We start from the raw sequence: 25,763 nt of genomic DNA on the forward strand, positions 1-25,763 counted from the left end.
TATTTCCACTATAACAAGATTTTCGAAACATGTCTTCAGTCCTATGGTAAAGTTGAAAAAGGAACAGTTCTGTTGGGGAAATTTTTTTCCTCTACCTTTCCAGATTCGTTGATCTAATAATTAAATTGGCATGAGACAGATCAACAGGTGGAAAACAAAACTTCAGTGATATGTATATTTCCTGTATACATGAAAGAAACCCAGGAAATGAGTAACAGCTCAAACTGACCAAAGCCATCACCTTAAATACCAACGTACTTAAATTTGTCAGCTAAAGACAAAAGAAGACATTGGAGGTAGGGTGTTAGTTATGGGAGGCTACCAGGAAAAGCATAGTCAACAATGGTAAGGTTGTTGCATAGATTGAAGTCATTGCCTTCTCCATAGATAAATTTCTATACACTGAGTCATTCCCGTTTCCAGGTATAGTGGGGGAGACATCCTTACTACTGGAGATTTCTCTTATAAATGTATTTTTCTTTTAACAAAAGTGTGACTTCTACTCGGTTTTCAGAGCTTCTCTTGTGTCTGCAGTTTCTTAAAAATAAGCGGCTTAAGGGGCGCCTAGCTGGTCAGTAGGTAGAACATGCAGCTCTTTATCTCAGGAACATGAGTTCAAGCCCCAGGTTGGATGTAGAGCTCACTTAGAAAACAGTAACCGGCTTAAAATAATCAGTATGCCAAAAAGCCATATCTTGGGGTGGAAAATTTTCTGTCCTTCAGTCCCATGTTTATAAATTTTCAGGAAATCCTGTACAGAGTGTTGTCCCTTCTGAAATTTCATAAGGCATATTAAAATATTAAAATCTCTGATAAAACTTTATTTATTTATTTATTTATTTATTTATGTAAAAAGATACAATCTATTCATATCCTGATTAGACTATTACATTTAGCAATTAATACCATGGGTGCAAAAATAAATCTATATTAAAACCCTTTGTTGGAAAGCTTTACACTTTCCACAGAATAGAAACTAAAATGTCTTATTATACAGTTAGTCACAAATACAGTCCTCGAGTTTTGTGCCCGTATACAGGAGTACTGTCTAAGACATGTCTTCTTTGTAGCAGCTAGGCCTCACCACCACAATGTTCGGCTGGGCCCACAGACCTGTTGTAACCTGTAGCTTCCCTGTCACTTCTCTGGCTCTCCTCTCCTGCTAAGTTTTGTTTCCTGGCAGTAATTAAAACCTTCGGCTTCTGACATAGCTGCTACTGCTGCTGGAACTGCCACAGCCACCTTGGTTTTGTGGTTTGGCAAAGTATTGGCCTCCACCACCCAAGGGGCCGGAACCTCTGCCTCCAAAATCTTCTCTTTTCATGGGTCCAAAATTTGAAGAGTGATTGCTGTCATTGCCAAAATCATTATAGCCTCTGCCACCTCCAGAGTTGCTTCCAGCATTACCAAATCTGGTATAGCCATCCCCATTGCCACCATATCCACCACCACCTCAACTGCCACCAAAACCACCCTGCCCTCTCAAGTTTCCTCTTTGACCACAGTTGTCATACTCACCAAAACCACCACCATGGCCACCATCCAAGTTTCCAAAACCACTTCAACCTCTTTGCCGGGATGAAGCAGCGGTCATCTCCTGCTTAGGTAGAGCTCTCCTTACTTCACAGTTGTGGTCATCCACAGTAAGGTATTTTTGAATGGCAGTCTTGTCTATGGAGTCATGGACATCAAATAGTACAAAAGAAAAGCCTTTCTTCTTGCTGCTGCCTTGGTCACTTACGATTTCAACGGCATCAGTTTTCCCATATGTCAAAATAACCTTTTAGATGATGTTTTTCAGTGTCTTCTTTAATGCCACCAACAAAAATCTTTTCCACAGTTAAGTGGACACTGGGTCTTTGAGAGTCTTCTCTTGAGAGAGCCTTCTTTGGTTCCACAGCTCTTCCATCTACCTTGGGTGGCCTTGCATTCATGGCTGTATCCACCTCCTCCACAATGGCGTAGCTGACAAATCCAAAGCCTCTGGGGCACTTGGATCTCTCATTACCACATAGTCTATGAGCGTTCCTCCTTGATCAAAATGGCTCCTCAGATTCTCATCAGTTTCTTCAAAGCTCAGACCTCCAATGAAGAGCTTCTACAGCTATTTGGGCTCTTCGGGAGACTCTAACTTAGATATGATGGCAGTGGGAGGGGAGACTTCAAGGATGCTTACCCAGCATCATCCACAGGCAGAAAACTCTGATGAAGCTTTTAGTTAAGCAATTGCTCAAACTTTGTTTTTGTCAGAATTTCTCAAAGGTGATTTATTATAGTTTTTATGTCTTTTTTAGATGGCTTATTGTTTTGAAAGGCAGGAGGAAAGTGGCAGGAGATGTTTACTATCCATAATAGTAAAAGAAATTATTTACTGGCAAGAAAAAAAAAAGATGAAATATCATAGTATTGACATTCTGGAAGAAAATAAGCTTAGATTACAGGAAGCTGTTGAGAGAACTGATAGTTTTTAAATTCTCGGTACTTGTAAGGGTATTTTTCTGAGCTTAATCAGCTATCTATGTCCATATTTCCTGGAATAATAGGACCTATAATTGGAAACATCCATTTTTAGCATATTCTACTTCCCTGAAATAAAATGTATGGAAGAAATGGATTATTTTACCTTCATTTGTTCAAATATTTGTCATTCAATTTAATTACAAACTTCTATGGGCGTTTGGGTGGCTCAGTGGATTAAGTGTCTGACTTTGGCTCATGTCATGATCTCACAGTTCGTGGGTTCGATCCCAGAGTAGGGCTCTGTGCCGACAGCTCAGAGCCTGGAGCCTGCTTCGGATTCTGTGTCTCCCTCTCTCTCTGCCCCTCCACCACTCTCTCTCTTTCTCTGTCTCAAAAATAAATAAACATTAAAAAAAAAAAAACTACAGACTTCTTTATTTGGAATTACAAAATCGTTCATTTAGGGAGTTTATTCTGAGTGTTGTATCATTAATGGCTGCTTCCAATCTTTACTTGGTAAACCTGAAAATAAAAAGCCACAATGAGAGACAAATGAGTGTTTATTTGCAGTTAAAGTATGGAAATTTAGGGAGCTCAGATTCAGGTGGTTACCCAAATAGTGCTCCTGTTTCTAGGGTGGAGGCAAGGGTGTTTTATGAGTTAAAGAAAGGGGGCGGGGGCGGGGGCGGCAATCACATAAGTTGAGGAAAAGAAAAAAAGAAAAAAAACATTTCTCTGGATGGTAACAAGTTAACTCTGGTTAGGCATTGACTACTGATTTTATCTTTTGAAACTCCACAACCATCAGTCTTGTGACCAGAATGTCCCTTGTCTCATATTGACTTCTCAAGCAATCGCTTAAAACAATTGCCATTTTGCTCAGTCCAAAGGTTTTGACCCAGTTCAAACAAAGGTGAGTAAGGCGGTTTCTCTGCAGTGGCTGCTCCGATTTTATTTTAAAATGGCTCTAGTCATGTCAACCTTTCACACTTCAAGTTCAAAGAGATCAAGCTGTAGATGAAGTTAGAAATACTGCAGTCTTGAAAGGAGGTGGGTGGAAGCAAATTAATTGATTCCTAAGTAAATTGGTGAGCTGTAGAAATGGTACCTTATAAATGGTTAGTTACCTGTAAGATGCTAACCTAAAATATTCTTTTTTATAAATAAGGTATTTGACAATCACAGGCATATATCCCCTTTATTAATAGGCTTATGAGAAAGAAATAAGTAATGTATACTTGTAAGGAAGTGTTAACATAGCTAGCTCACTTAATGTTAACACCAAAGTGCTGATGCTTTATTCTGGATTTATTCTGAATTCTTATTCTGTTAAGTTGATTTGGAATAAGGCAAGCCATATTAATAAAGATAGGCAAATCAGACAAAATCTGTATAAGTTTCTGGCATTTTCATTGTACCATATACATATTTTTCCATAGAAACCCTATAATTTTTATAAAACGTCCTAAATTAGAGAGAGAAAAAATGCTTACTCACTTTGCCTTCAGGGGAGGTACATAATGCACATAAATATGTACATTATATGTTTAATATGTGCACAGTTACTCTATTGCAGGAAGCGAACAGTAAATAAGGGAAATTAATAAACAAGTATTCACTGAGCAGCTACTACTTTTTAGGTTGATGCATTTACTTTTGGGATGCAAAAGTCCCATTTGAAACATACCAAAGAGGTTTGGTTGCAGAAACAGTATCTGACCATGTTACAAATTCAATCCATTATCCATTACTGTTATTCAATCCATCTATCCATTACTGTTGATAGATGAAACATAAAAACATGAAAACAGCACATTATATACTCTTCTGACAACATAAGCATGTGTAGAATCATTACTAAGGAATTCAGAGTAGTGAGCTATGAATGTGGGTTGTATAACAGGAGAAAACCTCAAATCAAAATGGGGCTTAACTTGGATTTCGAAGGTAAGAGTATTTTTTTTTTCATATGGGAAGTATGGGCAGGGACAAATGCTTAAGACAGAAGCATTCAGAGATATGAACGAATGTGGCATGTCGGAGTAGGAGCCAGAGATGGTGAAGATGCCCGCTGGCTTGATGGGAGAGAAGGATACAGAGACAGAAACAGATTATAAGTATAAATTGTAGAAGCTCTTCTTGAGGAGGTTAAATGAGAGGGAAAATCTAATAGGATGTGAATTTTACCCATTGAACATTTTTTTAAATTAGGGAATAAGGCCCATTTTATTCATTAAGAAGTTCTGTATGGGCTAGATAAGGGTTTGTTGAGCAGTAGACCATAGATAGATTTGAGAAGATATTCTGGAAATTCAGTCTTGATGTAATGGGGGCCTGGGGTAAGAAAGTACTACTGTGTGCAGGCTGGATGGGCATGAAGAAGGAACAGATGTGAGAAGACTTCCAAGAGAAACTCTGCAGGACTTACATACCATTAGTAAAATAGCAAATATACTGAAAGGAATAGCAATATTAAATAATGAACTTTGTTTCTCCAAAGAAAAATTTTACCTAGCAGAGCAAGGACAGAAGAATCCAAAAGTACCAAAGGTTATACCTGAATGCTATTAGAAACTTGTAAACAGTACTCAACAAAAAGTCTATTTTGCATAGTAAAAACTATAAGTACCTATGAATATGTATGACAAAGTTATGTAGAGCTTTATGGAGAAAATTGGGAAGCTTCGATGAAAGATGGTAAATAAGGCGCACCTGGGTGGTTCAGTCGGTTGAGTGTCCGACTTTGGCTCAGGTCACGATCTTGCAGTTCATGAGTTGGAGCCCCACATTGGGCCCAGTGCTGTCAGCGCAAAGCCTGCTTCAGATCCTCTGTCTGCCTCCTCTCTGCCACTCCTCTGCTTGCAGTCTCTCTCTCAAAAATAAATAAAAATGTTTAAAAAAAAAGAAAGATGATAAATAAGATTGAAATGGACTGAAGAGACATAAAATGCTCATTAGGTGTCATAACTTTGTCAATGTTTCTGAAAACATTACATCAGTTCTGTGTAATTCCAACAAGAATGAGAATTATATATATACTTTTTTTTTTCAATTTGAAAAGCTGATTCTAAAATGTATATTTAACAGTGAGTAGGGGGAGCATTTGTACTTGGTGTGTGTGTGTATTTGTAGCAATTAAGGCAGTATGCTTTCGATTAAATGATAAGAAAAGTGAAAATGGAACGGAAAAAAACCCAAAATCAGATTCATGGACACATATGAATGAGATGGTATTGCAGATCAATAGTTACTGGGCAGACTGTTCAAGAATAATACTCGGGGGGGGGGGGGGGAAGAATAGCATTCTAAAAGAATTATTTAATGGGAAGCCACCTGGATGGCTCAGTCGCTTAAGCATCTGACTTTGGCTCAGGTCATGATCTCACAGTCTATAGTTTGATACCCATGTCAGGCTCTGTGCTGACAGCTAAGAGCCTGGAGACTGCTTCAGATTTTGGGTTTCCCTCTCTGTCTGTCTCTCCCCGATCATGCTCTGTCTCTCAAAAATAAATAAACATAAAAATTCCTATTAAAAAAAGAATTATTTATGGGGCGCTTGGCTGGCTCAGTTGGTTGAGCGATCGACTTCGGCTCAGGTCATGATCTCACAGCTCGTGAGTTTGAGCCCTGCATTGGGCTCTATGCTGATGGCTCGGAGTCTGGAGCCTGCTTCGGATCCTGTGTCTCCCTCTTTCTCTGCCCCTAACCCACTCGCATTTTGTCTGTCTCTCTCAAAAAATAAATAAATATTAAAAAAAATTAAAAAGAGAATTATTTAGTGGGATCTTTATTTCATACAATTCACAAAAATAAATTCCAGATAGGTTAAAGACAAATGTAAAGAACAGAATTTAAAAATTTTATCAGAAAATTAACCTTGGGGGAGTGTGGGATTCTCTAGACTATATAAAGAAGCATAACAAATTAAGAGAATCTTTGAAAAATTAATAACATTCAAACTAAAACTTCTTTTCATTCAACCAAAAAAACTATTAGAACTAACCAGTGAGTTCAGTAAAGTTGAAGACTTTAATTAATTATTAATTATGTACAGAAGTCTATTGCGTGAACTAGCAGAAAAAGAAATTAAATAAACAACCCCTCTTACAATTGTATTGAAAAGAATAAGATGCCTAGGAATAAATTTTAGCAAGGAGGTGAAGGACCTGTACCCTGTAACTATAAGACATTGATGAAAGAAATTGAAGATGACACAGAAAATGGAAAGATATACCATACTCATGAATTGGAATAATTTATATTGTTAAGATGTCTAATTCGACTTTACTGTACTATCATTCTCAGATTATCATTTCATATTTTTGTTTGATTGTTTACTTGTGTGTTATTTCTTTTTTTAAAAAAAAATTTAATGTTTGTTTATTTTTGAGAGAGAGAAAGCATGCGCAGTGAGTGGGGAGGGCCAAGAGAGAGGGAGACCCAGAATCTGAAGCCTGCTCCAGACTCTGAGCTGTCAGCACAGAGCCCGATGCAGGGCTCAAACTTAGGAACTGTGAGACCATGACCTGAGCTTAATCGACTGAGCCACTGGGGCACCCTCTTGTATGTTATTTCTTTCTTCCTCTAGACAGTAAACTCTAACAAAGAATATGTCTGTTTCATCTGCAATTGAATACCTAAATCAAAGCCTATGTATGGTCATTTCTAAATATACATTTGTTAAATAAGTGAATGAGGACTGTGAACCAACAAAACTGGAGAGAAAACAGACAACTTCTCACCTCTCTATGACAGAGAGAGCAAGGTCTGGCTAATTTCCTGAAGGCTGATATTTTTTCTCAGTGAGAAAGATGAGCCTTTGTATGATGGGTGATCCAGGACCTGTTGGTTCAAGGATTAGACACCAGCCACATCTGACTGCTCCCTTGAGTGCTGTACCTTTTGTGGACTGAGGTTAGAGGTTCATTCTTTGGGATCATACATAGACAATAGGGTCAAAGTATTCTTTTGCCATGACTTCACCAGAATTGCTAACACTTCAATACCTTCTTCTTTTCAAGTATAAGGTCAGAACATTGGATTCCGTATTGCTTCACATTTGCTCTCTTTTTCCATTAATACATGTGCGTTCTTACTTCTCTGGGCCCTCAGGCCAGGTCAGTCCATTAGCCATGCCTCAGACTGTGACAAGACATTAATTTGTATCTGCACTGGGGCCTCAGTGGCCACAGTCCTGAGCATCAAACCCATAATTTCCCTAAGTGTAGCAAATTCACTTTTCAAATAAAAAAGCAGACCATACTCCTATCACTGTATTTCTGCCATCTGTTTCAGAGAAGAAAAACACCAATCTTAAGGAATTCATCGGGACTTGTTCTCACAGATATGGGGAAGTGAAAAGTTACCTCTTTGCTCTCAGCCATTGGTCAGGTCATCGTGGTCTTCATCCATCAGATTGCTTACATTCCTCCAGTGAACTCCCTTTACCTGCTACCCAAACTTGTGCCTTTTTTTAAAAAAAATTTTTTTAATGTTTATTTATTTCTGAGACAGAGAGAGACAGAGCATGAGTGGGGAAGGGGCAGAGAGAGAGGGAGACACAGAATCTGAAGCAGGCTCCAGGCTCCTAGCTATCAGCACAGAGCCTGATGTGGGGCTCAAACTCAGAAACCATGAGATCATGACCTGAGCCGAAGTCGGTCGCTCAACCGACTGAGCCACCCAGGCGCCCCAAACTTGTGCCCTTTTATGGATCTATTGTGTTGTACAAGGGAATAGAGGTACTACTAACTTAGACTATTATGGTAAATATCCCATATGACTAGAAAGATCACATCAGAAATTTTCAAACTCAAAATGTGCCTTGAACATGGTAATAGAATTCACAAACAACTATTTTAACTTTACTGTCCCATGGAGAGATCATTATAGATATTTATAAAATGAACCTCCAAAGATTTTTAAATATTTTTTTTTCAACGTTTATTTATTTTTGGGACAGAGAGAGACAGAGCATGAACGGGGGAGGGGCAGAGAGAGAGGGAGACACAGAATTGGAAACAGGCTCCAGGCTCTGAGCCATCAGCCCAGAGCCTGACGTGGGGCTGGAACTCACGGACCGCGAGATCGTGACCTGGCTGAAGTCGGACGCTTAACCGACTGTGCCACCCAGGCGCCCCAAGATTTTAAAAATTAAAAAAATACTATATTTTTCTTTCCTTCCTTCCTTCCTTCCTTCCTTCCTTCCTTCCTTCCTTCCTTCCTCCCTCTCTCCCTCCCTCCCTCCCTCCCTCCCTCCCTCCCTCCGTCCCTTCTTTTCTCAGCCAATTCTATAGAATAAAAATGGGTTGTATGTCTTCCCTAGGCTTTCCATCCTGGAGAGAGATGAGGGGTAGTGAAGTCATTTGCTGTCCTGTATTTAAAATTTTGACAAATGGTTTGCACTTGCCTGTGCATTTGATTATACAAAAATGTAATCCAAGCAACTTGTTTTGGCAATAAAGTCCAATTATTTATTATTTTTTCAACTTATTGCAATAGATACACAAAATCTGATGTAATCCTAGAAATATTTTGGTTTGCATTCCATTCAGTTAGGGTAACACCAAGCAACAAAAAAACATTTCACCAAATATATGCATTACTAGACAAAGCTGGGGTGTGACAGTTGCTCAATAACATTAATTGACTACCTTTCTAATAATGACTTCATTTTTGTTGATTTTGATAGCTAGTTTCTACATTACTAAAGTTTTATCTCAGGATAATATGACCACTTTATAGGTTAAGGAGATGGAATTGTATAGAGGTAACTAATGTGCCTCAGTCATACACAGTTAATTATATTTTGAGCTACTATATAAAGCCAGATCTGTAAGCTTCAGAGTTTGCACATTTATCCAATAGATTATGTAACAATCAATAAGTCTTTGTTTAATTTAAGTGAGTTTTGCTACCTGAGAATCAAAGTGCCAAATTAAAGGTTGAATGGGTTAAGCAAGTGAATTCAGAATTTGAGGGAATGGCAGAATGATTATAATGAAACCTGTATCTTGTAGAAAATGCTGGCCATGTTACCTGTGTATATGGGATGGGTGTGTGTGTGTGTGTGTGTGTGTGTGTGTGTGTGTGTGTGTGTGTCTTTGTATTTGGTGGTGCCCAATATTCAGGGACTTTTTCAATAAATATTATAAAAGACAATGATGAAAATTGTAACTGGCAAGGCAAAAAGAATTTAGTGCTCCATAATTACAAAAGGCGAAGAAAGCAAATTATTTCAAAAGGAAAATACTCACATCCTTTAAATCTGTTCTCCCAGTTCCCAAACAGGCTAATAATTTGCTTGATTTCTTTCTTTTATGCTAACACTACTGATGAATTGATTGAAAATTGTGTATAATACAGCAGGTGTTTCTTGTTTTTGTTTGGGGATAATACTCATAAGGAGGCAGTGAAAAGCAGTACGGAATGAGAATAATCAGAGAATAACAGGTGGAGCTCTTTCTCTACTAGCTGAGGGCTCTATTTTCACAAAGTCATTATAGTTGCATGAACCACACACTGGGAAAACAAAAATCTGGGAATAAGCTAATATTAAAGTATGTATTTTACAACACCAAACTTGATGAAAGCAATATATTTATTTCTTTTATTCCATTTACTTGAAATTTTCTGTTTGGGGTTTCCAGTTTCAAATTCTTAGTTCATCTTAATCTTTCTGTGATAATCATATTATCCCATGCCAAAAAATGTATCCTTACCTTACCCCAAAGCATACAAACCAGTCTCTCATGCAAATGCACATGTAGACACACACACACACACACACACACACACAGCTACAAACACATACAAATAAACACAACTCATACATACACACACATGCTCACTCAGATTAGGAAAATCACCTTGATGTAGCTATGTTTTATAATTCAGCTTTGTATTTCAAAAGTACGACTACTCCAGCAAATGATAAAAGGAGGCTACCGAATAAAAATTTTTTAAATGTTTTTCAGAATGTTTGTCTGTATACCTTTTTTAAGTGAAAAATTGACACACAGTAAAACAAATGAAATCCAAATGTAGGCTTTATGAGTTATTATAAGGGAAATATTTGTCTAAACTCCATCAGGATCAAGAAAGAGAATATTTGTAAAATCCCTGAAGCCTTGATTCTTTTCTTGATTCTTTCTTCTCCTTATAAGTAACAACACCTTTGAAATTTCTTTAGAGTTTCGCCTCCTGTGAATATCTGGCTAATAATGACAGTTTAATATGTTTGGGATGTTTTGCGAGTGTGTTCATAGAGTATGTATCCCCTTATGTATGTCTCCCTCTCCTCAGTTTTATGTCGGTATGATTCACTGTTGTTGCATTGTTTTATTTTCATTAGTAGTATAGCAATCTATAACAAACTATATTCATCCTTCTAGTTTTGAGCAATTGGATTCCCCCCACCCCGAGTTTTACTGAGAAATGACTGACACGCATCACTGTATAAGTTTATAGCATGATGACTAAATTTACACATATTTTGTGAGATGATTCAGCCAACATTCAACATCTTGTATGGATACAATTTAAAAGAAAGAAAGAATAAAAGAAAAAAGGAAAAAAAAAGTTTCACCTGTGTTGACAACTCTTAGGATATACTCTCCAAACAACTTTCCTGTTTTTCATACAATTAAAGCAATTGGATTGTTTTTTATTTTAACCTCATAATGTAGCTGTGAACGTCTTTGAATCTATCACTTGGTGTTTCTGTGCATGAATTCTTCTGGGGAAATAATAAGAATGACATTACTCAGTCATAGGCAGTATTACTATGTAAGTTATTGTAGACACCAGGACACTTGGAAAGTTAAAGGTGTTCTAAAACAAATAACATTTTATAATTTTAAGTTTTGTGACATTTATTGACTGACAAATTGGTTATAGTACATTAGTTGACTAATTAAATAGTCCTGTCCTAAATGGTTTTTAGAAACAAATTAGTTCTGAAGAATAAGGATAATATCTGTGTAGAATGAATAAAATTGAAAAATGCCTTTATGTTTATATTTAAGCACTTAAATGAATTTTGCAAAATAATCTTAGATTTAGGTAAAATAATATTAAAAAGTTCATTAATCAGTCACTGTTTGCATGTTGAATGTATTTTTAATGTAGTCTTAATATTTTCAGATTTCTTCCACACTTGCTATGTGTTCCTTGAAATTTTATTTATAAATCTAAATTTTCCACTCTTCTGTATAATTGATATGATTAATAATTAGTTAATTTAGTTAATGAATCTAAATTTTACACTCTTCTGTATAAGTGATGCAAGATATTCTATCTGAAAGGACTAACATAAATCTAAACTCAGAACAACTTTTGGTCACTGGAGGATATTTTTTATTGGAAAATTTCAATATTATACACTAAATATTTCACAGATATTGTTTTTGGTGCTCTACTAAGAATCTTTTCCTTTTTCCAAATAGTTTGATTAGTAAAAAAAACCCTCACATTGTTTATGTTGCAAAATTATAGGCCTTCTTAATTTCATTCCTTTCTAGTAAAAAAGATACATACGTATCCTGTTAAAAGTAGAAACTCCATGAAACATTTCCTCCTGCAAGGCAATATTTTATAGAAAGGAATTATATAATTTAAAAATGAGATTTTATGAATAAGTAGATGCTCTTTGTTTCATTTATTCATTTTCTCTCTTGACCTTATTATGTGTTTTTGTTTGTGTAGATCTTCCTTGACTTACAATGGGGTTATGTTGTGATAAACCCACAAGTTGAAAATACCATGAGTCAAAAACGCATTTAATACACCTAACTAACCAAACATCATAGCTTAGCCCAGCCTACCATAAACACACTCAGGACACTTACATTAGTCTACAGTTGGCCTAAATATCTAACACAAAGCTGGTATTATAATCAAGTGATGCATATCTCACGTGACATATTAAATATTGTACTGAAAGTGAAGAACAGAAAGGCTGTATGGATGCACAATGGTCAAGTGTAACAGTCGATCACCCTCGTGATGGTGTGGCTGCCTGCCAGATGTTGTCACTCGGCATCACGAGAGGGTATCATGCCACATGTCACTCACCGGGGAAAGGATCAAAATTCAAAATTTGAAGTATGTTTTTTATTGAATGCATATCACTTTCACACCATCACAGAGTCAAAAAATTATAAGCCAAACTATCATAAATTAGGGATTGTCTGTACACTTTGTTTTCAATAACTAATTCAGCAAAAGTTTCCAAGATTCTTGATACTAAATTTATTAAGTAATTTAATTGAATACTTTTACTGGCGTTAGAAAAACAAGGCTCCCTAACTTCAGAGGACCCGTTTACAAAAAAAGTTCATGGTAGTATACTTAGGTTGATTTACCAACTAACTCTTCAAAGTCTCAGACATTTCTAAAATAACTGTGTGGTGCATACTGTGGTGCCAAAAGATGTTTTTGGTTTTCAACGTCAAGAATATTATGAAGACTTTATAGTTAATTTACTCAAATCACGTATGTTGTAAAATTTGACAACCACAGCCTCTGTCTAGGGCATTGGGATATTACAATTTGTTTAGATGCAGTTATGAATTTTGTATGCATCACAGATCCGAGAACATTTATGCTATCCAGGCTTGTTAATTTCGCAAGAATTTTGTGTTTACCACGATACAAATGTTTGTTCCATCAAAAGTTGTATTTCTGTTATCACCATAAAGCAATCAGTTTTATCTTTAGTGTTAAACTTTTTGTTTAATATTTACTTATTTATTTTGAGAGAGAGAAAGCAAGTGGGGAAGGGGCAGAGAGAGAGAGGGAGAGAGAGAATCTCAAGCAGGCTCCATGCTCACCACACGGAACCCAGCTTGGGGCTCGAATCCTCGAACTGTGAGATCATGACCTGAGCCAAAAGCAGGAGTTGGATGCTCAACTGATTTTGCCACCCAGGCACCCCTAGTGTTAAACTTTTAATAAACTCACAAAAGGATTTATTATAAAGTTGAATGTTTCATCATTGTCAGAATGAATTTCTAAACTCTTTGACTCCTTAAATTCAATGATAAATATACTATGGGAATTAACTGGTTTCTATTTGAAGTATCTGATGAAACTTCTGGAATCATCACATTAACAGGTGCCAATTAATTTTGTAATTACTCACCATAACTCCTTGATATGGAAAAAGTTTATTTAAGTGTTTAGCCCATTTGATCTGAATGAAGAGTTATGCTTCACAGGCGTATGTGTTTTACCTGTAAATGCATCTTCTTCAGTTTTGTATGATAAGTCACCACTTTTGGGGTAGTTGTGTTAAATGTACTAACTTACATATTTTATTTATTCATTAATTAATTCATTTATTTATTTATTAAAAATCTTTTCTCATGTGTATTTATTTTTGAGAGAGAGAGAGACAGAGAGAGAGAACATGAGTCAGGGAAGGGCAGAGAGGGACTGAGACACAGAATCTGAAGCAGGCTACAGGCTCTGAGCTGTCAGCATAGAGCCTGACACAGGGTTTGAACTCAGGAACCATGAGATCGTCACCTGAGCCGAAGTTGGATGCTCAACTGACTGAGCCACCCAGGTGCCCCTGAATTTACTAACTTTTAAAGTGGATATTGATTATCCTTCCACAGGATTATCTTATATCGTTTTTTAAAAAAATACTGATAACAGTATCACTTTAACATGTAAGGAAATCATAAATACTGTAAACAGTTTATAAAATGTACATTTCAGCTTTCTAAGAAATGAAAATCCCATAGTTCACTTTTCAGTTTACATTACTTGCATTTTATATGTAACTTTTGACTCTTGAGCCATTTATTCTGAAAGGGGTTATTTCAAAATAAAAAGAATATCATCAAACAACCGAATAAAGTAGTTTATAGATGTACAGTTTATGATAAATGCCAAACGTACCGTAGCAAAAGCATTCAGATGATTACTTAGAAATTCTCTGGCAGGATGGCTCAACCTCTTTTTTATGTATATCTATTTTAACTATAACTTCTTTCATTTCCACTGACCCACTAATTGGTGGCCTGATCGCTTTTACATGTTGCAGACTGCATGCTGCTTTAGGAACAGCTGGCTGGTAAGCCAAGTGGCTGGCAAGGGCAATGATGGTGAATAATCCTCTGGTCAGTACTCTAGACCATTAGTACTAAATGGCACAGGATGCTAGAACAATAGGTAAATTAGGACTGTTTTGGAAAAATTATGATCACGTTCATCATCAGGTCAGTAGATAATGCCAGATTATTCCAAGTGTATGTATAAATGGTTCCATTGTTTCATACTGTCTTTGATGTAGTAGAGTGGGGCTTATCTCATTCAATGTTTTGTTTTTCAAGTTCATTAAATGATCTATATTTTATTTTTATTCTTCATCTCATCCCTCAAGAGTTTTATCTTCTTTAACAAAGAAAAACACACATTTTAAAAATTCAAATTCATCAATATAGAATACACAGCATTAAGATATGACAAGGAATGGGGATGCCTGGGTGGCTCGGTGGGTTAAGTGTCCCACTTCAGCTCAGCTCATGACCTCACAGTTCACAAGTTCGAGCCCTGCATCGGGCTCTGTTCTGACAGCTCAGAGGCTGGAACTTGCTTCAGATTCTGTCTCCCTCTCTCTCTGCCCCTCTCCCACTCGTATACTCTGTCTTTCTCTCTCTCAAAAATAAATAAAACATTAAAAGCAAAGAAAGATATGCTGGCGAATGCAATGTTTAAAAGTGGGCAAAATTATCAATATTACCCCTTGTCGAAAAAGTGTGTAAATTATAACAGTCTCTTTGGAAGATATTTTCACAATATATACTCAGATTGAAAATATGTATATCTTTCATACAAAGACTAGGGTTCTTCCTGTGCATCCCAGAGAAATATTTACCTGTTAACAACAACGCTGGCAAAAATTTTACTAAAGCTACAATATGACGATTTAACACAAAAGTTATATGCAATATTTTAAATAAATTATGTGAGCTGTATATTATTTTGCAGTGAAAATGTATCCCATGTAAATGTTTCAGTGAAAAAGAGGAGGTCGCTGTATTTATAGACAGGTAGGTTTACCACAGAGCAAAGGAAGCGTAAGAAGCAAGCACTTCAGAGACACGTGGATGGCTCAATCGGCTGAGCGACCAACTTTGGCTCAGGTCATGATCTCGTGGTTTGTGTGTGTGTGGGTTCAAGCCCCGTGTTGGGCTGTGTGGTGACAGCTCAGAGCCTGGAGCCTGCTTCAGATTCTGTGTCTCCCTCTCTCTCTTGCCCCTCCCCTGCTTGTTCTCTCTCTCTCTCAAAAACAAATGTTAAAAAAAAAAAAAGAAGCAGAGCACTTCACTTGCATGGGGGGGCGGGCCTGTCCAATTCTTGGATCTGCCCCCCCAAGATATGTACTTTATAATTTACATGTGTAAAAAAAGGTTTTCATAAAACAAAAATGTATTTCTATATGTTCATGTATATATACATTATTCTAGCAAACTCTAAATACATAAAGATGAATATACTCTAAATATACTCTAATTGGGAATTAGCATTCAGAGTCCGGGTAGAGGCAGGAGAAGCTGGAAGATGATTTCACTTTATGTACATCACAAGACTTCTGTAGATTGAGAATATATTATTGTATGACTAATGCAATTGAAATAAATCTGTTAATTTTATATATCCAAAAAGTAGGAAAAAATACTTCGTAGAATTTCATTTTCTTTTCAGGTATAGAAAAGGGATATGGAGTCAATAGAAAAATTATGAAAAATAAAATTGGGGCTTGGAGTATAATTTGACAGTCTGCAACAGATTTCTAAAGAAAGCTACAGAGGATGAAAAGAGAGGGAATGGAAATGATACTCTAAAGGATGAAGTCTGAGAATACTTATACTAAAGTGGGCAGGAGGGTTTTCAGTTTGGGAATAACCTACAGGATTATGGTGGAATGAATTCTCGTCCCCTTATGGAAACCTTCCCTTTGTCGTCCTGTATAGTCCCTCCGCTTAGGAGAAAAGTCTGCCTCCGCACTTCTTGACTCTGTATTTGATCGCACGACTGGCTTCAGCCTGCCCTATGTGGGCTGTTATATATTGTGAGAGTATTATATCTTGTTCCAGACTGTAGTGGGCGCTACATCTTGCCAAGTCCCATTAGGTCAGTTAACCCCAAGATGAGCTGTAGCTGCATGAGTGTCTGTGAATGATGTTGAAAACCACCGGGTCTTCTTTGTACAGTAACTGGCTAATGCAAGTGCCGTGTAGGGTAGATAAAATAGACCCACACATGGACATTATGCGGTGAAATATTACAATATCAAGGATAAAAATAGAAAATTCTTAAAAGCTACCAGAAAAAAGGATTATCTTCAGATTCACAGCAATTATAGTATTAGCAGACTTGACATTCAAGGAAAACAGAATTATATTTTTAATCTAGAAATGTATACCCAGGTAAAATACTCTTTAATAATGCAGGCGGAGCAAAAGAGATCAACATGTCCAAATACCTTCACCTAAAACTCGGCGCTGCTAAAATAAAGGCACCAATCAACGGATGCCCTGTGCCCAGTGTCCCTGGACGGAGTTATTACCTTGATCAAGGCAGCTCCCTTTGGCCCGAGGCCCTTACCCAGAGAGGGACTCACCAGCTGAAGAATGAGTGTCTTGATGCTGAGGAGGGGATTGGCCAGTGCAACAGCCAATATGGCTGCTTACCAATCTGTAGTTTCTTTTTTTTTTTTTTAAGTTCATTTATTTATTATTTTGAGAGAGAGAGAGAGCATGTGCACAAGTGGGGGAGGGGCAGAGAGAGGAGAGAGAGGGAGAGACAGAAGCCCAAGCAGCCTCCACGCAGTCAACACAGAGCCCACGGCGGGGCTCAAACTCACGAAGGGTGAGATCATGACCTGAGGTGAAATCAAGAATCAGACGCTTATCCGACTGAGCCACCCAGGTGCCCCATAGTTTCAAGCAGAGGTGATAAATAGTATTTATCCTTTTGTGCGTGTCACCATTCCAGAGATGTTACTCCTCTCCGACTGTGAAAAACTGCTCTGCTTAACTGTTCCTTACAGTCCGCCAAGGCTTAGGCATCATTCTCACCTCTTCCGAAGGTGCTTTCTTTCCAACTGCATCCTGTATAGTCTCCTCAACGTAGTACTTCCTTCTTCTCTGAACTGTGCTGTGCTTTGGTTCTTTATTTATAATACGAGGCGACCCAAAGCCAGAAAATCAAAGTTTTTATCCCATGAAAAGCAATGCATCTGTTAATACAAGGAACACCTATTCCACCACACTCAGTTTATCCTGCCCGGCTGCTAGCAGTTTTCCTGAGGGTAGGAAACTTTAGTTGTCCACAGCGCCCTGAGCTGTACAGTTGGTATTTTTTATTACTTGGTTGTGGTGGGGTCATAGGGAAGGGGTCAGATGACAGAAGATTCTAGACAGCAACTTCCCCTGAGCTCCTGCTCTGAGTAGCAAGCGACCCTCCCAGCAAGCTGCAAGAGTGTTCTAACCTTTATTTCCATGGCTTTGAGTATAAATTGTCGATCCCTGAAGAAATGAAATGTCAGCATTGTTTTGACCGATTCTGGATGCTAAGGCAGAGTTCTTCCTTCTCTCTACACATGGAAAAACAAAGAAGCAGAATTCTTAAATGAAGGGTTTCAGTGAGGGGATAGTGTTCATCCTCTGTGACTGTAAATAGGACTCGGCTGATGTGAAATTTTCATAGCTTGCTTGCTAAAAGTTGTCCTCCTTCCCATTTGTTTCATACTCACCTTTGAGAAGGATATCTCATTTACATGTTTGTGTCCAGAGTGTCAGGCCCGATTTTTGTGTTTTTCTAAGCATCCCCCCCGTAGCATATCACCAGGAAAAAAAATCTCTCTATCTTTTTTGTGTTCGTATAACAGTTGTGATCTTGACTCAGTGTTTTGTATCAGTAGGAGGAATCTGCTGGTCCGCAGAAAGCTTGAGTGTGAGTTGGGGCTCTACCAGTTCTTTCTTATTTGATTTGAGCAAGATAATGTAGGAGAAGATTAACCAGGCCATTTTAAACATGAGCCTTTATTTGTAATAATTTGGCATGAGAGCTCTGAGGTAGTGTTTTACCTTGGGAAAGAAAGGTGGAGTTTTTACAGAGCGTTAGCCAGAGGCACAGCCTGAAATTCAGCTCGTTTTAGGAATAGTAGATCAAAATGGTTTTTGGAAGAGGGAAGAATCACTCTTGCAGTTGGCAGTTGCTGGTTGGACAGGTTAGGTGTAAGGTGGAGTAGGAACTGTAACAGGGGCTAAATTCATTTCTAGAAATGATGGGAAGAAAAAGCTCCGGGGGTCAAAATAATGCTAGTGCCACCATAGAAATTCTTAGTCTTTCAGGCTCTCTCGGACTGTCCTCTGGGTCAACAGGGAGACGGTTGCTCTGATCTGACCTCTGAAATAGCTACCTCTCTTGGGTCCATTGTGATCTCGGACTAACTGGGCGCGACTGCTGTCAGTACTCCTTGCCGCTTTGGTCATTGTAAGTGGAATTCCAGTCACTGGTTGAGTGAGTAGCCCTGCAAAAGCATTTAGGAATCAGGAGAAAACACAGTGAACTGTGATAAAAACAAGCATGGGCATGACAATTATTAGAAGGCTTGGGACCATGCCTCTCAGACCAGATTCTATCCCAGCTAGGGTCAGCCAGGAGAATATAACCCACCCCTTCTGGAGTCTATAGATGAGTCAGGCTTGATACCATGCATTTGTGGGCCTTCTCTAGATTTGCCTACGCAACCGGGGTTAGGAGAAGAAACTTGCAGAACTTCATTCTAGCAATCAAAAACTTTAATGCAAGAGAGAGGGGGAAAAGGTGACAGAAAGACAATGGTGAAAAGACTAAATAAATAGGCTGGTGGTCAGAGGCCTGAAGTGTGAGGGTCTCAGTCTAGAGGTGTTGGGTCAAAGCCATCTGTTGTCTACTTGGACAGTGGATTCAGAGTTTTGGGGAGAGCTACCTCCTTTCTGATGAAGTTTGACTCTGGAGAATCCTGAGAGATTCTGCCCATGTGGATATTTAGGAGGTCAGTGGAGGAAATCCCTTACACTTTGAAACAAGAAAGAGTGGAAACTAAAAAATAAAATTGAATACTATGTGATACTTTATTAAATAAAACAAATAAAATCCTAGCTATTGAATTGAAGTAATGGGTGGGTGTGCTAAGAGCTATGCTATCGTTAGTCCTCTCCAGGCCTCCACCTTCCCTTAAAGTAATCCCCATGTCCTCCTACTGGATCCTATGAACAAAGCTTTAAACTGGTATTATGGAGAACACAGCATAAATTTACGTATGTGTGTATATGCGTGTGTGTAATGCAAGCTAGAACACACGAAATGCAGCAATATTTTGGAGCAAATTTTATAGCTTTTCAGGATGGAAGCAGTATCACTACCTATTAATAGGCATAATGTAAACACAGAAAAGTCTCGAAATGATGCTGGTAATAGACCAATGGCAGGGTCCTATTTAGGGAGGAATAGACAGTGAACGGAAAGGTTTACTGAAAGGCAGTTGGAAAACAGCTTTTGGACAGTCTGCTATGTTATGCTAATGAGTTATCTTGTAGGCAAAGGGGAGTCCCTTCCGAGTGTTTGATCTGGGAGAGAAGGGAGTAAAGTTCCTATGGCAACGGTGTGTGGCTTGGCTCCAATCGAGAGAGCCTAAAGGCAAGAGTACAAGTTATAAGTTACTGGAATAGTCCAGATAGGTAATAGGATTTAAACCAGGTGGCAAGCATATATATACTATATATATGTGTGTGTGTGTATATATATATATATATGTATATATATATATACATAATATATATAATCAGAGATATCTTAGAAATAGTATTTTTTAACCTATAACGGCTTTGTGACCAACCAGATTTTGAAGGGATAAGGGAGAGAGGAATTTAATTGAAGCACAGTTTTGAGGTTTAAAGCTTGAATATCTAGAAGGATAATGGTCCTATTAACAGAAATAAAAGCAACAGCAGTACAATCAGGTTTGGTGTGGCTGGCAGATATACCAAGGATTTGATTTGGGACATCATGAGACTTGTCACCTTGGTCACTCGTTCTCAGTGGTATCATATTATTAGATATTAAATCAGTCCTTTTGATGAAGCTACATTTGCAAAATGACTAATAGGCCTGAAGGGTGCGTAGCATTATCTTCTCACAGTTTATAATTTAAAAATCAATTTTTCAGTAGCATTCTGATGACTATTGAGGCAATCTCCACTGTATAATAAGTTTACAAAGCCATTTATCATAATGAATTTTTACACTCGGAAAGGTCGAAAAGTCCCTGTGTGTATGTTAGGAAATCAACTGCGTTTGGTACAATAATAAATGGACAACTCCAATGGAGAAATGTTCCTCAGATATTATCACAAATGCCTAACAGAACACCAGTATGGCTCAGGCAGACATGAAAAGCTCTTCTCCAGTTTAAGCTCTCCAGTGTACCAATGGCACAGTTTCTTGCCTTCCTAACGTGGAATAAATCCTCTTGGCACTGGCCACTGCTTTTGTGTGTATCGATTCTTTCTCTACAGGTGCAATTGAATACGTGACAGACACCCAGCAGATTTGTTGTGGATTCTGTGGTGGGACATTTAAGAGAGGGGACTTGTCCTTTTTCTAGGCCCAAAAGGAAGGCTGGGTATTTTAAACCTCAAGGCAAACAACTTAAAACATTCTTCTTCATCATTACTAATTTGCAAAACGAAAGCTCTCCCTGTCTTTTTGTAACTCATGAACTTGTTAAAAATGTGTGTCTATTGAGAGAAAAAGTAGGATTTGTACGCTTTATGGAGGAAAGTCTGAGCCTCCAAGCCATTATCCTAAAACACAGATGTGCATACAATAATTCTTCATCTGGGTAGGGCTATCTGAAAGAAACATTGACAACTCCACGTCAGCACCCGCATAATATGTCCCAAATGAAGCTTTAATCTCCCCAACCCCCTCCACCTCTCACCAAGACTGTACCTCAATGACACTGATGCCATCTTTCCCCAGATCATGCTCTTTATCCTTCTGTTTTTGAAATGACACTCTTACATATAAATTTATCTTCTAATTTACCTAGAAAACGTGTATTTATTCTTTGAGACTAAATTCAAATGTTATGTTTTCTCTTATCTTACTGGCATTTCTCTAAGTGACATTAGATTTAAATTAACTATTATCCTGTCCTATTTTGTTTTCCATTTGAACACTTAGCACATTAGTGTGTTTTTGTATATTTATGTTGATTGTTCAGTTGTTCTGTCTGTTCTGCTTCATTATATGCTTCCAATTCATGGATCCCACAGAAGTCCAATTGCATGCATGTCTTCTTTTATTACCTTCACCTTATGACGTTTTGCAGATCTTGTGTTTGTTACAAATTGAAGGTTTGTGGCGACCCTGTAGCCGAGCAAATCTGCTGGTGCCATTTTTCCAACAGCGTTTGCTCCCTTTGTGTCTCTGCATCACAGCTTGGTAATTATCACAATATTTCAAAGTTTTTCATTATTACTATATTTGAATTACAGCGATGTCAGGATAAAACTGTGACAGATGAGGAGTTGCTTCTTACGGATGAGCAAAGAAAGTGATTTAGAACGTGATATAAACTTAGTTGATAAAGCAGCGGCAGGGTTTGAGAGGATGGATTCCAACTTTGAAAGAAGTTCTACTGTGGGTAAAATGCTACCAAACAGCATCCCATGCTACAGAGAAATCATTGAGTCAATAGATGTGGCAAACTTTATTGGTGCCTTATTTTATGAAATTGGCACAGCCACCCCAACCTTCAGCAACCACCGCCCTGATCAGTAGCGGCCATCGACATGGAGGCAGGACCCTCTCCAGCATAAAGATTACAGCTCCCTGAAATCTCAGATAATAATTAGTATTCTTAGCAATAAATTACTTTTTAAAATTTAAGACACATTCATTACTTTATGAATTATTGCAATAATCATTTTTATTTTTTAGCAATAAATTATTTCTTTAAATTAAGATATGTTCATTGCTTTGTGAATTATTGCAATATTCTTTTGCACACTTAAAAGGCTACAGTATGTTTAAATGTAACTTTTATATGCGCTGAGAAACTAAAAAATTCATTTGAGTCACTTAATTGCAGTATTTGCTTTATTGTGGTGGTCTAGACATGAACCCAGAATATCTCCGAAGCATGAAAAATAAAAGACTCTACATAACAATTATTATTGACAGTTTATTATGTATCCGAAGTTGTATTCACATTATCTCATCTAACCTTAGAGCAACATTCTATGTGGTAAGAATTATCCTTAATTTACAGATGAAATGGAGGTCCCAGAGAAGCCTAGTAACTTGTCCAAGATCACACAGCTAGAGAACAATTAAGGAATCAAACCCTGGTTTACCTGACTCCAAAGACTTTTCTTCTCAACACAGTAGTAGATGTTTCCTTTGAGGTGATCTTACTTCTGGAGAGTTATTAAATTATACATGTCTTTGGTCAGTTTCTAATGTACCTTTTTGAAAATACAGCTATGGTTCCCAAGCTTAGTATGGAACATTCATACTGAAGTTCAGGATGAAGCCTGCTCCACTACCGAGACTCCTGAAAAATCCTACGTGGAAACATTCATTTTCAATCACTGTCTTAGCCACTGAGAAGAGCTTATTGAGATGAGTAGTGAATGAATTATGAAACACATTGCTTGCTATAAACCGACTCTCAATAAATTATTGTTGAATTCAGTATAATGGATGAATTATGCATTGGGATGTGAGTTAAAACTTTTTTCCTTTTTCCCCAAACCACTTCTTATATATAAATATTGCATAGCTGAATCTGTAGTATGCATTTAATTAATACATAGTATTCATTGCTTCAAGTATTTTATCTGGGCTTCTCTGGTAAAGACAAAGGGTAATAATCACTTAAATAGATCATACTCAAACTCTCAAAAGTACTCAACTATCAGATACTTCTGATCATTGGAAGCTAAAACAAAAACTGCCTCTGGGTATAAGGTTAAGTAGATAAGTACACGGGAGGACTTTCTAAATTGCAAGAACTTGGGCTGCCTGGGTGGCTCAGTCATTTAAGCATCAGTCTCTGGATTTCAGCTCAGGTCATGGTCTCATGGTCTGCTGATATTGCAGACTGTTTTTGATTCTCTCTCTCCTCTCTCTCTGCCCCTGCCCTGCTTGCTCTCTCTCTTTCTCTCTCAAAATAAATAAATAAACTTAAAACATAAATAAATTGCAAGAACTTTCTTCTTTCTTTTTTTAATGTTTATTTGAGAGAGACAGAGCACGAGTGGGGGAGGGGCAGAGAGAGAGGGAGACACAGAATCTGAAGCAGGCTCTAGGCTCTGAGCTGTCAGCACAGAGCCCAACGCGGGGCTCGAACTCACGAACTGTGAGATCATCACCTGAGCCAAAACCAAGAGTCGGACGCTTAACTAACTGAGCCACCCAGGTGCCCCAGAACTTTCTTCTTTCTTTCTTATGTGATGTACTTGAGGCTTCTGCTTGAAAGATGTTGGTACTGACAATGATTCTGTCTTTGACCAAATTCCAGCCAGGCTTCTCTGAGCTCTTTCCTCTACAAAGTCTAAACTCTGCCCAACATAGTTTCCAGTAGCTCAAGGTCACATCCCTAGAGTGACCCCAGCCACCTTGAAGTTGGCCTGACAAAGCTCAGGACCAGTAGAAGAATGGGCCATTCAGGCCAACACCTGAGAATACATCCCTGGTCATACATTCTTGAAGCATTTAGTCAAAAGGGCTGGCAAGTGGGAATCCTTCGTTTGACTCTTTGAGATGTATATGTATCTACTACCATTTAGGAGTGTCTTTCTCAAGGATCTGAAAGCCATCCTTTCAAATATAATAATCAGGAAGGATATGTCTTCTGTCTCCCAATCAGTGTGGGTTGATGGAATCCTAACCAGCTAGCAGACACAGCTGGCAGAACTGCGTCTACACTAAGCAATCCTTGGTGATTCGTCACTTCCCAGATTCTACTGAGCACCCACTTGCCTTCCTCTCTGCTCCCGTCATCTCTACAAATCAAAGTGAAATTCAGTGCAGGATGCACTCTCTTCCCCATTGCAATAGTTACTACTGATCAGAATCTGTCCTTATCACTTTAACTGGTGTCCGGCTTGGTTTATCTTTGACAGTAGCTCAGCGAACACTTGAAGTCATTAAACTTAGATCTTGGGAAACTGAATCGACATTAGTCAACATTATGCGATGAGATATCAACATCCATGTAAAATAATAGATTGCTAAAAGAAAAAAATGATGTGCACCATACCGAAATTAAGATAATGTGAAGAATACCAGCAGTGATCTGTACTTTGACTAGCGAGAATGGACACAACCTAAAATACATTTATTGCGTGAAATGTTACCTCTAAGAGGCCAAACATTTTTGTTCTGCAATTCCACTGCATATAACAATGCTCAACTTTCCATGTAAATAGTCTTTGTTTATGACAAACTTAATGTTTATTCTTTGGAAAATACAGACCTTATCAATAAGTGGAAAACCTTACAAGTGGAATCTTCTAAGTGGAAAATATTCACCACCTTTAGTTAGCCACTGTTAACATATTGTAGTATTTCTGCTAAGCATTTTCTGTTTTCTTACAATTAACATTATATCACAAAAAAGTCCCTTATGTCGTTAACAATTCTCAAAAACCTGTATTTAATACCTACATGTTATATCAATATATGCATGTATGTAGCACAGTTAATATAACACCCCTAGTCTATATTGGTTCTGATATACTTACTGTAGAATAGTGCAGAAAGAATACCTGGATAGACAAATAATGTTTTCATTGGATTATTTTTTAGGCTTCATTTGTGGACACGACATTATGGATTCAAGGCACAGAAACACATTATGCCTTTAACATACATTACCAATTTACTTTCTTTCCCACGAGTCTGTCCCAATTTACAACCTCTTTGGAAATATAAGAAATTGTTGTTTATACACATTCTTAAAAAAAATTACTCCTTTTAAGTTCTTTTCTCATCTGACAGACGAAAATTGGTCTTTTATATGGGCATTAGTTTATTTCTTTGATTACTGGTGAAGCTGAACTAAATTCCCCAAAGAGGAGACATTTTACGATGAAAGTGAGGCTGAGGAATATAGCATGAAAGCCATGATGAATTCTTCCTTTCTGGATAGCTATTTGTTTGTTTGTTTGTTTGTTTGTTTGTTTATTTAAGAAAATAAATTAGCGGGAGAGGGGCAGAGGGATAGAAAG

The 25,763-nt window shown here is 37.7% G+C and overlaps 1 pseudogene; it reads right to left on the reverse strand.

Annotated features, from left to right (window-relative positions):
- Positions 1–1,119: 1,119 nt before the first annotated feature.
- On the reverse strand, positions 1,120–21,923 carry LOC121023164 (heterogeneous nuclear ribonucleoprotein A1-like; annotated as a pseudogene).
- Between the last annotated feature and the right edge of the window lie 3,840 nt (positions 21,924–25,763).

The sequence above is a fragment of the Herpailurus yagouaroundi genome, unplaced genomic scaffold (assembly GCF_014898765.1).
Source record: "Herpailurus yagouaroundi ecotype Mexico unplaced genomic scaffold, PumYag 530, whole genome shotgun sequence".
Lineage (NCBI taxonomy): Eukaryota > Metazoa > Chordata > Mammalia > Carnivora > Felidae > Herpailurus > Herpailurus yagouaroundi.